This window comes from Aedes albopictus, chromosome 2 (genome assembly GCF_035046485.1).
Source record: "Aedes albopictus strain Foshan chromosome 2, AalbF5, whole genome shotgun sequence".
NCBI classification, from domain to species: domain Eukaryota; kingdom Metazoa; phylum Arthropoda; class Insecta; order Diptera; family Culicidae; genus Aedes; species Aedes albopictus.
Window position 1 is genome coordinate 212224182 of NC_085137.1, and position 12961 is coordinate 212237142.

At 44.4% G+C, this 12961-nt stretch overlaps 1 protein-coding gene across 1 annotated transcript in view; it reads right to left on the minus strand.

Moving 5' to 3' along the window:
* Nucleotides 1–5310, minus strand: part of LOC109420723 (L-selectin) — a 91999-nt gene extending 86689 nt beyond the window's left edge. Inside the window, exon 1 of the mRNA XM_019695182.4 lies at nt 4918–5310. The gene's annotated coding sequence lies outside the window, so the exon portion shown is untranslated. The remainder of the gene's footprint in view (nt 1–4917) is intronic.
* Between the last annotated feature and the right edge of the window lie 7651 nt (nt 5311–12961).

The following is a 12961-nucleotide window of genomic DNA, read 5'->3' on the forward strand; positions in this document are numbered from 1 at the left end:
CGGCAACGACAAGAATTTGACGCAGCTTGCATTATTGAAAGAAAGTTCGTGGGGCAAATCATGGGTGAATGCGCAACAACTGACCAGATGTTCGCCATCTGCCAGGTGTTGCAGAAATGCCGCGAATACAACGTGCCCACACATCAGTAGATCCTCAATTTTCAATCGGTGTATGATACAATTGATCGAGTTCAGCTATGGAAGCTTATGCACGAATGCGGATTCCCGAATATGCTGATACGATTGATGAAAGCAACGATGGATCGAGTGATGTGCGTAGTTTGAGTATCAGTGACACTATCGAGTCCCTTCGAATCTCGCAGAGGGTTACAACAAGATGATGTTCTTTCGTGCTTGCTGCACAATGTGGAACGATCGTCGCAGACGTTCAATATTGACTAAAAATAGTGACTGAGACTGATACTTAGCTGCACTGGCTCGAACAAATGTTGGCAGCACCCTCTCAGATAACAATGAAACTTTCCTAGTGTCTGGACCATGTCTAGATAGCGATAGGCTACTTTGTATGCTTGATCTTTTCATTTTTTTTTCTGGACTGTTTTTTTAAAAGGGGTAATTTTCTTACCGTTTTTTTTTTTTCAAATGTGCTTAGAAAGAAAATGACTACTCCTACAAAAAGTGTTCTAATTATCACAAAATAAGTCAAGTTTTAAGAAAAAAATTGAAGAGAACACAAATTAGGCCCTACACTGATAAAAACATTTAAAAAAATCAAAGTCGATATAAAAACACTATTTTTGATTTTGATGAATTTTTGTCTATAACTAGGTAACCAACCGTTCAGAATGGATGACACAACGTCGAAAAGAAAAAAAAAGGACGAAGGGACAAGATGTCGAAAAGTGAAAGAATGTGTTTTTCTTAAAGAATAAAGAACTCACTATTTGCTTATATTACTCGTTATCGACGTTATGTCCTTTCGGTGTATTGCTCCGTCGAAAGGACAAAACGTCGAAAAGGAAAAGAATAGGTTTCTTTACATGGAAAAAAGAACTCACTATTTGCCTATATTACTTGTTATCGACCTTTTGTCTTGCGACGCTTTATCCCTAAAGCCAACGTTGATACACCACAAGATGGACACTTTTAAGGGAAAATAGTATTTCTAACTAAAACTTTTAATGTCCAAAAGATTCTTTATGCAATTCAGTATCATAATTTAAATTTTATACAACTCATTTTGGTATAATAATGGCCAATTTTTCCGAACTGATTCATTATGCAACTGAAATAAGTTGCATTATGAAAAATAGTTGTATAATGTTCATAATGCAACTTATTTGAGTTGCATAATGAATATTATGCAACTCAAATGAGTTGCATTATGAAAAAATCATTGCATAAAATTTTGTATGGAACTCGTTGCAAAACTCGATTTTATCAGCACTCTTCGTATTTATCCAATTCGGCAAGCCTCGTTGGATAAATGTACGACTCGTGCTGAAAAAATCAACTTTTTGCAACTCATTACATAAATAACTATTTTCAGTAGCTTTTTATAAAAACTAAAACAGTGAAGGTCATAATCATAAATTAAATACCATATTATAAATGTGTTCTCTTAAGAAATGATGAAATTCGCCCCAAATCGTATTCGGAGTTGACAGCACCTTCTCAGACTACAAAGCAACTTTCTGAGTGTGAAGACTTTGACTAAATAAGCAACTTTGCATACTTAGTTTCTTACAAATTTATAGATCTAAACTTTTTTACAGCCTTTATTTTTAATGTGTTCAATGAAAAATATATTTCTACTACTACTACTCCCACAAGTGTTTTTGTTTTATTATCTTAAAATAAGTCATATTTAAGATAAAAAAATATCGAAAAAAAACAATTTTAGCCCAACACTGAAAAAAAACGTTTTTAAAAATTCAAGTGCAAAGTTTTTGATAACAAAATACACTGCAAAAATATCATTTGGACTTGAAAAAGTTTTTTTAGAAACCATTTTTCCTTAAAAGTGCCGATCCTGTGGTATATGGACTGTACATAATCAACTACCTTGAGACAAGATTTCATTAAAATCGAAAATGAAATGATTTTTTTTAAGTTTTTTTTTATCAGTGTAGTGCTCAATTATGATATTTTTTAATTTGTTTTCTATGAAACACTTTTTTAAAGGAGTAGTCATTTGTTTATTAAACACATTTGAAAAGAAAGGTAAAACAATTTAGCAGTTTTCAAAATACAGTCTAGACAAATATTGAAAAAAAACTAAGTATGCAAAGTGACTTATCTAGTCAAGGTTTACATACCTACTTAGAAAGTATCATTGAGGTCTGAGAGGATGCCGCCAATTTCGAATACGACTTGGGGCGTAATTCGTCAATTTTGAGATAAACTGCAATTTATATGGTAAAAAAATGCGATTATGTTGTTTTAGACTGGAAGTCATTAAGGTGAAAATGAATACATTTCCTCATTCTTTAGTTAATGATTTTTTTTTTATTAAACAACGGAGCAATATTTTGAAAATCGGTTTCCATACACATTTGGATCAATCATTAAAATATCTTCATTTTTTTTCTGGTGAAAAAATATTTTTTAGTTTTATAGAAATCATTTTAAATGGTTTCTGAAAAACTGATAAATAATTTCCACTATAGAAAAATATCAGAAAATACCTTAATCCTCCAAGTTATGAAATATTTCTCCGTTTTATAATAATAATCAAAACCATAAATGAGGAAATGCATTTAACTCCATCATTTTAAAAATCATTGCCAACTTTTCAATCCTGTGATTGGGGTCTTCTTCATGGCCTGTTTATTATTCATAACAGTGCAATGGTTGTTATTTATTGAAGAATTGATAAAGTCTTTATATCATGCGAAACAATTCAAAAAATAGTCGCTGTAAATTAACCCTCTAATACCCAAACCCCGCCTTTAAAAGTAGTCTAGTTTGAGCATTTTTGTAAATTTTGTTTCGTGGACAATCCATTTTTTATATTTTTGGCTGATATTAAGGACTGTTCTGTATATTTCAGAATGGTTTTTGGTGTCTTCTAAAGCGTAGTTATATTTTTTAAATCACTTAAAAATTGATGTTTTAGTAATATTTCAGAAGCCATTGTTTATTTTGTATTGAATCGCTACAATCAAAATATTATAAATTTTTCTCAAATCATACTATCATTGTTAAATAGTTAGGGGAGTTGAAAACACTCTTAAATAATTTTCCTTAAACACACACGGAAAATAAAATTTTCCATGAAAATAATTTAAAATAAAAATATTTCAACAGTAATCATAAAATCTCGAAATGTTTTGTTCTCAAAAAATTCGTATTCCAAACAGGCTTGCAGGAAAAATATAAAAGTGTGGGAATGTTCAAAAATAAAAATTAGAAAAATCAAAAACCGAAATTCACAAAATCAAGAATAAAAAAAAAACCATCTTCCGAAACATTTTTAAATCGATTTTAGAAGAAGAAAAACTGTCTTTAAATCAAAATCAAAAATGTGGGTATTAGGGCAGATTTCTTCACCCTGGCTTAAGCGTTAAACCTGGTTTACCTATATGGGTAAGCCTGGCTTACCGGTTAAGCCGAGGTGAAGAAATCGACCCTTAGAGGGTTAAATACTTGAGTATTTAACTGTTCAGAAGGAAATTTTCAACTAACAATATATTGATAATCCTGTCCTGAAGAAAGGTACGTAAGGCAGAAAACTCGAGAAAATTAAAATTCAAAAAAATCTATTCTGTGTACCTCTTTTAGCAAGCCCCTATCTTGTTCTTTGATCTTCAATAAAAAAAAAGACAAGCGCAATAGCTAAAACAGTAGTCAGCAATTTGTAGTTTTTTGGTAATTTATCGCCAAGATAATAAAGGAACAAGTCGCATTATTTTGAAAGTATATTATGAACATAAACTGACAGTGCAAAATGGTGAATGTGGTGTCAGCTTTAACGACACTTTTTAATTAAATGCCATAAAACTCTAACGTTGTGTACAATTTTAAAGCATGCTTTTCCACAATATCTACAGTATTTTTTGCCAAATTTTTTTTTCTTTTATATTTTCAAGGCATTTTCAAAAGTCAATAAAACATATTGATGCAGTTTCCAACATTTTCTTCATTCTGTATTCTTCGGTATGTTTCACCGTTCAATGAATTACCTAATTTTAAAACTTTTTTTATTCTGTTTATCTCACATTTCCAGTGCACTACAATTTCAACTAGTACAGTCCAATTTGGTGTATCCAACACTACACAAATAACAAATCTTCCTTTTATTTTGCACTTTCGTCGCCTGTATCAAATTTGCAACTCACAGTGCATATAATAGTGTATTTCCCCGCAAACAAGCGAACGAATGCAAGAACTGTTAACAGCCCAGACCGCCAACTTTCTTCTGTTCGCCCTCCACCACCCCCACACACACACCCGACTCCTGCAGCTCGCGGTAGCGGGGGAATTTAATGTTTTTATCATGCTTCCTCCCGTGTGCTTCAGTCAGTGTGTGACCGTATAGTAATCTTTAAATACTTTATTTTCTCGCCTTTTTTGCGCTTTACATCACTCAAGGGAAGAAGGAAAAGTTCCGCTTTTTTTTCGCTCTTCTCATTCCATTGCGTCCAACCCAATAGCACTCATTCCAGCTGGACCCCGCGATTATAACGGTTTGTTTTGATTCGATTTCACTTGGTCACTCGATGCCCCTGTCTCTCTTTGGGGACACCGCCGCATGCAACAGGTCCCGCGGAATGTCCATCACCGAGACGGTGACGACCGCAATCACCACAGTCCACAATTTAGTCCAGTCGGGCGGAATCCGATACGCTCACCGACATGCCATGACACTGATCTTCTTCGCTTTCACGTGCACTTCAGCGACGAACTCCCTTGGGAACTTCCTTTCACGGCACAACCCCAACTTCGGTGACTTACCTTAAAATTACAATTATTCTCCGATATTCTTCAACGGTTCAAAACCGCAAGGTTCCGGCTAGCTCCGATCGGGCAAAAATGGTTCACAACACAAACAAATTCAGAGCACTCGCTGATATCCTCTGGGCTCTGGTGGCCAGGAGAGATCAGTACGCTTCGGCAGTTGGGTAGATGACTGAATGGAAAAACGTTCTGGTATCGGTTTATAGCTGGCCTAAATGTGGCCCCGAACGAACCACGCGAACGCGGCGACGACGATGATGATGATGATGACGGTGATGACGATGACGATCGCGGTTACGATTGTGGGACCCCCTTTTTTGAACGACGGCGACGAACGACGACGACGACGATGATGACGATCGGAACGAGCGACGACAGCAATAATATCTGAGCCGGACTTGGACGATGCCTCAATGAGTTGTGCTGTAGCCTACCGTGCGCAAGCGATCAATGATGGGTGGTTGGGCGACTGGGAGCATACAACATACGGGGTTTGGACCCCAATGGGACCGATGGCATGCATCGATCTATGCAGTGGTTCCGTAGCGCGAGAATGGCGAGAGAGATCGGATGAGCTTGCTATGGTTTTGAGAGCGAGAGAGATTGATTTGCATGCGTTAGAGCTTTGCTCAAGAGCTTGGAGAGCATGATACACTGCTGGTTGATATTATTGGAATGTAACTTGAAACATTCATTTACAGCCCGATCAGAAATCTAAGCATGGAGACCAAATTGTCAAATATTTCGCAACATTTAAACTATGTCCATGTGCAATTGTACATTCAGCGAATTGTAATATCTCGACAATGCATAGCGAAAAAAAAGAATCAAACAACGAACACAGAAAAACAAAAATTATAGCAGAAACTTAAAAATTACAGCCATTTGCCGTGAAATGATACAGTCCGCTCAATAATCAGCCAATCAAGCGTAATAAACAAGCTTATTGTTTATAGATTTTGAGACATACTTACCTTACTTACCGATCAGGGGGTGGCCTCTGCTGTGCATAGTAGCCGTCTCCATTCCACTCGGTCCATGGCTGTTTGTCTCCAGTTCCACACTCTGCCTAGGGTCCGCAGATCGTCCTTCACTTGGTCGACCCACCTAGCTCGCTGCGCACCACGTCTTCTTGTACCGGTCGGATGACTTTTTTTTCCTTCTAAACCATAAGGGGAAAAATCTGCTCAACAAACACCCTAACAGGAAGGTTAGGGTAGTGTGGGGTTAAGGCCGTTTTCTACAACAATAGTAAAAGCCAGGACTACTCTCTTCTCGACCCACTAAAACACATTCCTTTGGTCGCCAAGCCCTTCGTCTCTCCAAAACCACGAAGAAGGCATTGCTTCAGAGAGGGGCTAGTGCACATCGCACCCTCAAGATTAGCTGCGTAGTCTGCAGCAACGAACATCGATGACTCGCTTTGGAGAGTCCATCAAGGTAGCATGCTGGCGCTTAGCCAGTTTCCCGAGTGGTCCTCGCCACTCCCTTTGTCCTCGGAAGGCGGGCAGGGTCAACCCCGCCCGCGCCCAACTACTTAGCAGACATCAAGAACTGATGTCCACGCGCAACCCGATCTGACCTGCCCGCAAAGGAAGGGTATCACTACCCTTCAGGCCCTATCAGATGCACCCGAAGGTTGCAGACAGCAGGGTCCTTTCCGGGGACCCCACGACAGCACCACTACCGGGACTTCCTCTACGCGGCCACTTAATCGCTGTAAGGGTCGTTCTCGACCGCAGGGCACTGGTATAACCTACGAAGCCGACTGCGAACCCCTGGACCACCTCTCGTACTGCATCTGAACTAGCCATTCTCCGAGTCCACGCGCCACCTCCTTTGTAGCTCCCAGACGATATGGGTGATAGCCGTTGAAACGGCGTTCCAGTCAAACTCATCCCTACACATCCTATGGACCAAATTGTCCAGAGTTGTGTCCTCCCCGCATGTGGCAAGCATGCGGTCACGCATTGTGCGAAAACGCGGGCACACGAACAAAACGTGTTCCGCCGTTTCCTCTAAACCATTGCACACTAGGCATGGGTCCACCTTCCTTTGGTGGAACTGTCCCACGCACGCTGCCATTTGACCATAGAGGCCATCCTGGCAGTCCTGCGTATGCCTCTTGTGCCGCACATTTCGAAGCACTCCATGTCCTCACTGATAAGGATGCCGATAGGCACCATACCAGTAATGACGCAGAGAGCGTCGTGTGACACGATACGGTACGCGCTCGCAACCCTCAGGCACATTAGCCTGTAAGTACTTTCCAGCTTCCGTCGGTAGCATTTAGTACTTAGCGCAGTTCCCCACGCCGGGCCGCCATACCTAAGTATGGACGTAGCAACACTAGCCAGAAGCTTTCGCTTACTGGCGTACACCGCAGAGCTATTGGACATCATCCAGGACAGTGCCGCAATAGCCGTACAGGCATAATCGACGTGGCTACCGAATGTAAGCTTATCGTCGATCATCACGCCCAAGTGTTTGACGGAGCGCTTGGACAGGATAATGCACTCACCTACACTGATCTCCGCTTGCTGCTCTGACTTCCGGTTGTTAACAACCGTCACCTCTGTCTTGTGGTGAGCCAGCTCCAGTTTTCTGGACAGCATCCACGCCTCCACAACCTTAATCGAGTGGTCGGTAGTCAACTTCATCTCCTCGATCGTTTCACCGTAGACTTCGAGCGTAATGTCGTCGGCAAATCCGACAATCTCCACTCCCACTGGTTACTATAACCTCTACACCTCGTCGTACTGGACATTCCATAACACCGGACCCAGGATGGAACCTTGCGGGACTCCTGAGGTTATGTGAAAGCACTTCCGACCCACCTCCGTGTCGTAAATTAGTACTCGATTCCGAAAGTAACTTTCGAGAATCTTGTACAGGAACCCCGGTATCGCCAGACGCAAGAGCGCCTCGGCAATACCAGACCAGCTGGCCGTGTGTATCAAGCATGTTGGTCTATATGCTGACAGGTCTCCGGGTGGTTTCCCCACCTTTGGCAATAGTACCAGGCACTGCCTCTTCCAAGCTTCTGGGAAAACTCCCGCGTCCAGGCAGAGCAGACCTAAACATCTCGGCAGCCTCTGCAAGAGCTACTTTTAAGGCCAGGTTTGGAACTCCGTCCGGATCTGGGGCCTTACCTACGCTAAGGGACTTTGCTATCCCCGCAAGTTCCACATCGGTGACCCTCTCCTCATCGCCAGCCCCAGTCCCCGGCTGTTCTACGAAAGGAGGCCTCTGATCGTGCTCGCTGCATCCGTCGCCTAGCCCAAGGGCAGGCGCGGCGCAGGTCCGCAATCGCGTCGGTCCACCAGTGAGCCGGTGGCCTCCCATTTCTAGGGTGGACTCGCCTAGGCATGGTCGCATCACACGCACGTTAGAGCACCGCTACCACGGTGGACATCGTGGTCGTTTTTTATACGTAATGTGGCTATTAGACTACCGCCATACCATCAGTGATTAGCGAGAGATTACAGAATCATCCCGTGTGGCTTAACATTCATAATTTCGTGGGAGCTAAAGTGACGTGTGTTCAAATGATGACTGACTGCAAGCGCAACGGTGGCGAGACGAGGAGGAGGCCTGACTGCACAATGGAGACGTTCCCATGGTGATGGCAGTGCTACCTTGGATTGCATGGATTCCGGTGAGAATGTTCTGATTACTTTTACTACAACAAAATGAACTAAATACGCGCCAGTTTCAAAGATTTTATTTGAATCAGGAAGTGTGTTTACATTATCATCATCCAAATAATAACGGTAATGTATACATGCGGGGCTTATTGTAAGTGAAAGTGACTTCTGAATGGACGTGTCTCTCCAGCCATTCTGAAATGGGTCTCTGAATCTGCAATAGAGCTATCACCTTCTAACTCCCGCACTAAAGCTTTTTGCAATAGCATAAAAATGATATTGCAGAAAACTTTTTTCCATAATACCACTGCCGGACAGTGGGGGTTAGTTGGATCACACACACACACACACACACACACACACACACACACACACACACACACACACACACACACACACACACACACACACACACACACACACACACACACACACACACACACACACACACACACACACACACATCGAAAACTGGATGGATGGAGTCAAGCTAAAGATAGCCCACCACAAAACGGAGGTACTTTTGGTGAGCAACTGCAAGGCAGTGCAGCGAGTGGAAATCTCCGTCGGAGAACACGTAGTAGCGTCGAAGCGAGAGCTGAAGCACCTGGGTGTGATGATTGACGATCGGCTAAACTTTAATAGCCACGTCGACTATGCCTGTGAAAAGGCGGCGAAGGCGATCAACGCACTGTCGAGGATTATGCCAAACACCGGTGGTCCGAGAAGCAGCAAGAGGCGGTTGCTAGCTAGTGTGTCATCTTCGATACTGCGGTACGGAGTCCCAGCCTGGGGTGCGGCGCTGAAAACAAAGCGAAATCGGATGAAGCTAAACAGCGCGTTCCGGCTCATGGCCATGCGAGTAACGAGCGCGTATAGAACAATATCGTCGGAGGCAGTTTGTGTGATTGCAGGGATGATCCCGATCTGCATCACCTTGGAGGAGGACATCGAGTGCTATGAGCGGAGGAGGACCAGCCAAGTGAGAACGTTGGTGCGAACGGCCTCAATGATAAAGTGGCAACAGGAATGGGATTCCACGGAGAAAGGGAGATGGACCCATCGGCTCATCCCTGATGTGTCGACTTGGGTGAACAGGAAGCACGGAGAAGTGAACTTTCACCTAACCCAGTTTTTGTCTGGTCACGGCTGCTTCAGGCAGTACCTACATCGGTTTGGCCATGCCGCTTCGCCCTTTTGCCCGGAGTGCGAGAACGTGGAGGAGACACCGGAGCACGTAGTGTTCATCTGCCCCAGATTCGAGGAAGTAAGAAGATCGATGCCGGCATTAAGCGTGGACAACGTCGTCGACGAGATGTGCCGCACTGAAGAGACGTGGAATGCGATCAGCAGGGCAGTCACAAAAATGCTGACGGAGTTGCAGAGGAAGTGGAGGAGCGACCAGCAAGCTGGGATCGCTTAAAGAGTAAGTGCATAGACGATGAGCACAGTTTAGAAGCGACAAAAAGTGCATGAGCACTATAACAGAAAAGCGCATGAGCGCATTGCCCCCCCTGAAGCAGTCGCATCAGTGGTACCAGGGGGATTGAGGCATCTAGGTGTAGCAGAGTTTTTCCAATCGGTTTTCTCTGCTGGGGAGGTTGGGAGGAAAAAAAAAACACACACACACACACACACACACACACACACACACACACACACACACACACACACACACACACACACACACACACACACACACACACACACACACACACACACACACACACACATCAGTCACGTCGTGAGAGTGATGTAGAAATTACATCTTTTCTGCGCAGCTAAATAGCCGCCGTAGCCTGAAAATGGGTCTAGCAATTGTTAGAACCGAAAAGATAGATGAATCATGTATAAGTTTAATATTGGCATGGATTCGTACACTGATCCGTTGATTGTAAGGCATATCCCTTGCCTCTCGGCTATTTCACCGAGTTACACCTATTTTACCGAGTTGGTGATACATATGATACTGCTTCTAAGTATCCGCTGGACCGGGTTTGTTGACACTTTCCGGTACCAAGCAGGGTGTAAGGGTTGCCGGGGCCCGTGGCGTAGTTGGTCACACGTTCGCTTCATATGCGGATGGTCATGGGTTTGATTCCCAGCCCCGGCACTTGCAATTTTTCGTCAGTTGCTCTTCCCCCGAGAGCGACTGGCACTGACCCTCTTCTGAGCCCCGTTGCTCAAACGGACCCGGATACCTGGATATCGGCGAACTGCTACTCATAATGGACCCCCAATCGGACTGGAAAGGAACAACGGCCATCTATCATCCTTGTGCTCATCCTTCTACCATGTATGGAGTAGAAAAGTGAAAGCAGCAGAAAGGCAACCAGTTCGATAAAGTAGAATAGAATATACAGGCGCTGTACAAAATGTTAGTGCAGCTGTCAAATTGAAATCGCTCACGTAGTGCCCTAGTGGACAATAGAGCTGAAATTAGGTTAAGTGAATTAGAATAAAAAAAAAAAAGCAGGGTGTACATGGTGAGTGTGATAATTGTTGGAAAACGATGTATCCGAGTGAGATTACATTCAAAAATGAATACATCGTCTAAAATTACGCGCCTGGAAATTACAAAATTATTTGCTGTGTAGCTGAACCAAGGCTAGCTGCGTCCCTGCCGGGCCCTTCCGTAGCCGAATGGCTGCAGCGGCCACCTCTACCTCGCACTGTTGCCGCAGTGCCATGACGAGATCCTCGGCGTCTGTTGACTCGTTCAGGTTCCTCACCTTCAGAGTCGCTTCCGCCGTCAGAGCCCTCACCTCCACACCTTCGCCCAGGACTTCTTCCGCCAACAGTTTGTTGGCGGCGCCCTTTCGCTTCTTGCCGCGCTTTAGCTCGATAATCATCTCGCCCGTGCGAGTACGTCTAATACTGCGCACGTCGGCTCCGAGATCGTCGAGCTTGGCGTCGCTCCGCATCGCCTTCAAGACGTCCGAGTACTTAGCTACTTTTCCGTCTTGATGACGAGCGCGTTGCCTTTGTCGCGCTTGGCACCTGCTCTATTACGCCGTCGCGGTTTGGCGTCCCTAGCAACCTCTGCCTGCGGATTTCTCTTCTTCCGCTTCCGCTCCACCTTCGTCCAAGGAGGGTCCTCCCCTTGGTTCGCCCTAACCTGTGTTACCTGAGGGCCTATCATCGGTCGCAACCCTCCGTTCCCTTCCAACCGGAACCGGCCAGCCTTTTCAGGCCCACTCTTCCCAGCTTTCCGGGACGCCTGGCTGGGGTCCGACTTGCCGGCATTACTGCCGACCTTCGGGATTACTACCCGCCTAGCCTTGCGGGTGCAGCTCCTCACCTGACGGCTGCCTCACTCGCTTTTGCGATTGCTTGTCACGACAAGCAGTCGCACCCGCCGCACTTTTGGGACTGCCGGCGAAAGCGAAGGCCTCAGTCTGGGTAGACTTCGTATCCCCTGCATTAGCCGGTTCCGCAGCTGCCACAGCTTTCACGAGATTTTCGTGATTCTGCTTGGCATCATCAATCGACTTACGAAGTCGCAACAGAGCCGTTTTCAGGTCCTTCCTAATGTTGGACTTCGTGGACGCAAAGTCGATGATTTTGCCGAGCTGCTGCACAGCAATATCCATCGCGGACATCCCCTCATGTCTTCGGTTAACGGCTCTCGTCAACCACGCTCCGTCCATGATCACCACCGGCTGGCTTGTCGGTGGCATCGGAGCACCCACGCTAAAGCTGCTTCCCGCTCCTATCTCCTCACTTCTCCTAATCGGAGACCTCATCAACCCACTCCTTGGGCCGAAGGGGTTGACCTCACCACTACCGATACCTCCTGTATTCTGATTATTGTTATTGCTCTTCATGCTTGAACCCACGAGTAGCACGGGGAAAATGTCGGATGACTCTCGAGAACCATTTTAGTCGGGTTGCTATCCGACATTCTGATGACGTGACCCGTCCACCGTAGCCTCCCGATTTTCGCGGTATGGACGATGGTTGGTTCTCTCAGTAGCTGATGCAGCTCGTGGTTTATTCGCATTCTCCAAGTCCCGTCTTCCATCTGCAATCCGTCGTAGATGGTACGCAACACCTTCCGTTCGAAAACTCCTGTGCACGTAGGGTCCATGTTTCGTGCCAATAGAGGACTACCCTGCCGGTGGAAGCATAATTGTCCCATGTGCATTTTTGGCAATATTGAGATTTTGCAGCCCATGACCATGTATCATTGGGTACTATCATATGGGGAAATAAAAATAGGTAGTTTGTTCCGAAAATTGTTGAAAAAATGCAAGGCCGATTTGTAACATTCTTAAAAGTGGACGCATAAGCGTCACGTTTCATTGGAAATCCTATGGAACTATAAAATCGCTCTAAAACAAAAATTAGTGCTCAAATTCAACATTGATTGATGTTAGAACACGATTCAGAGT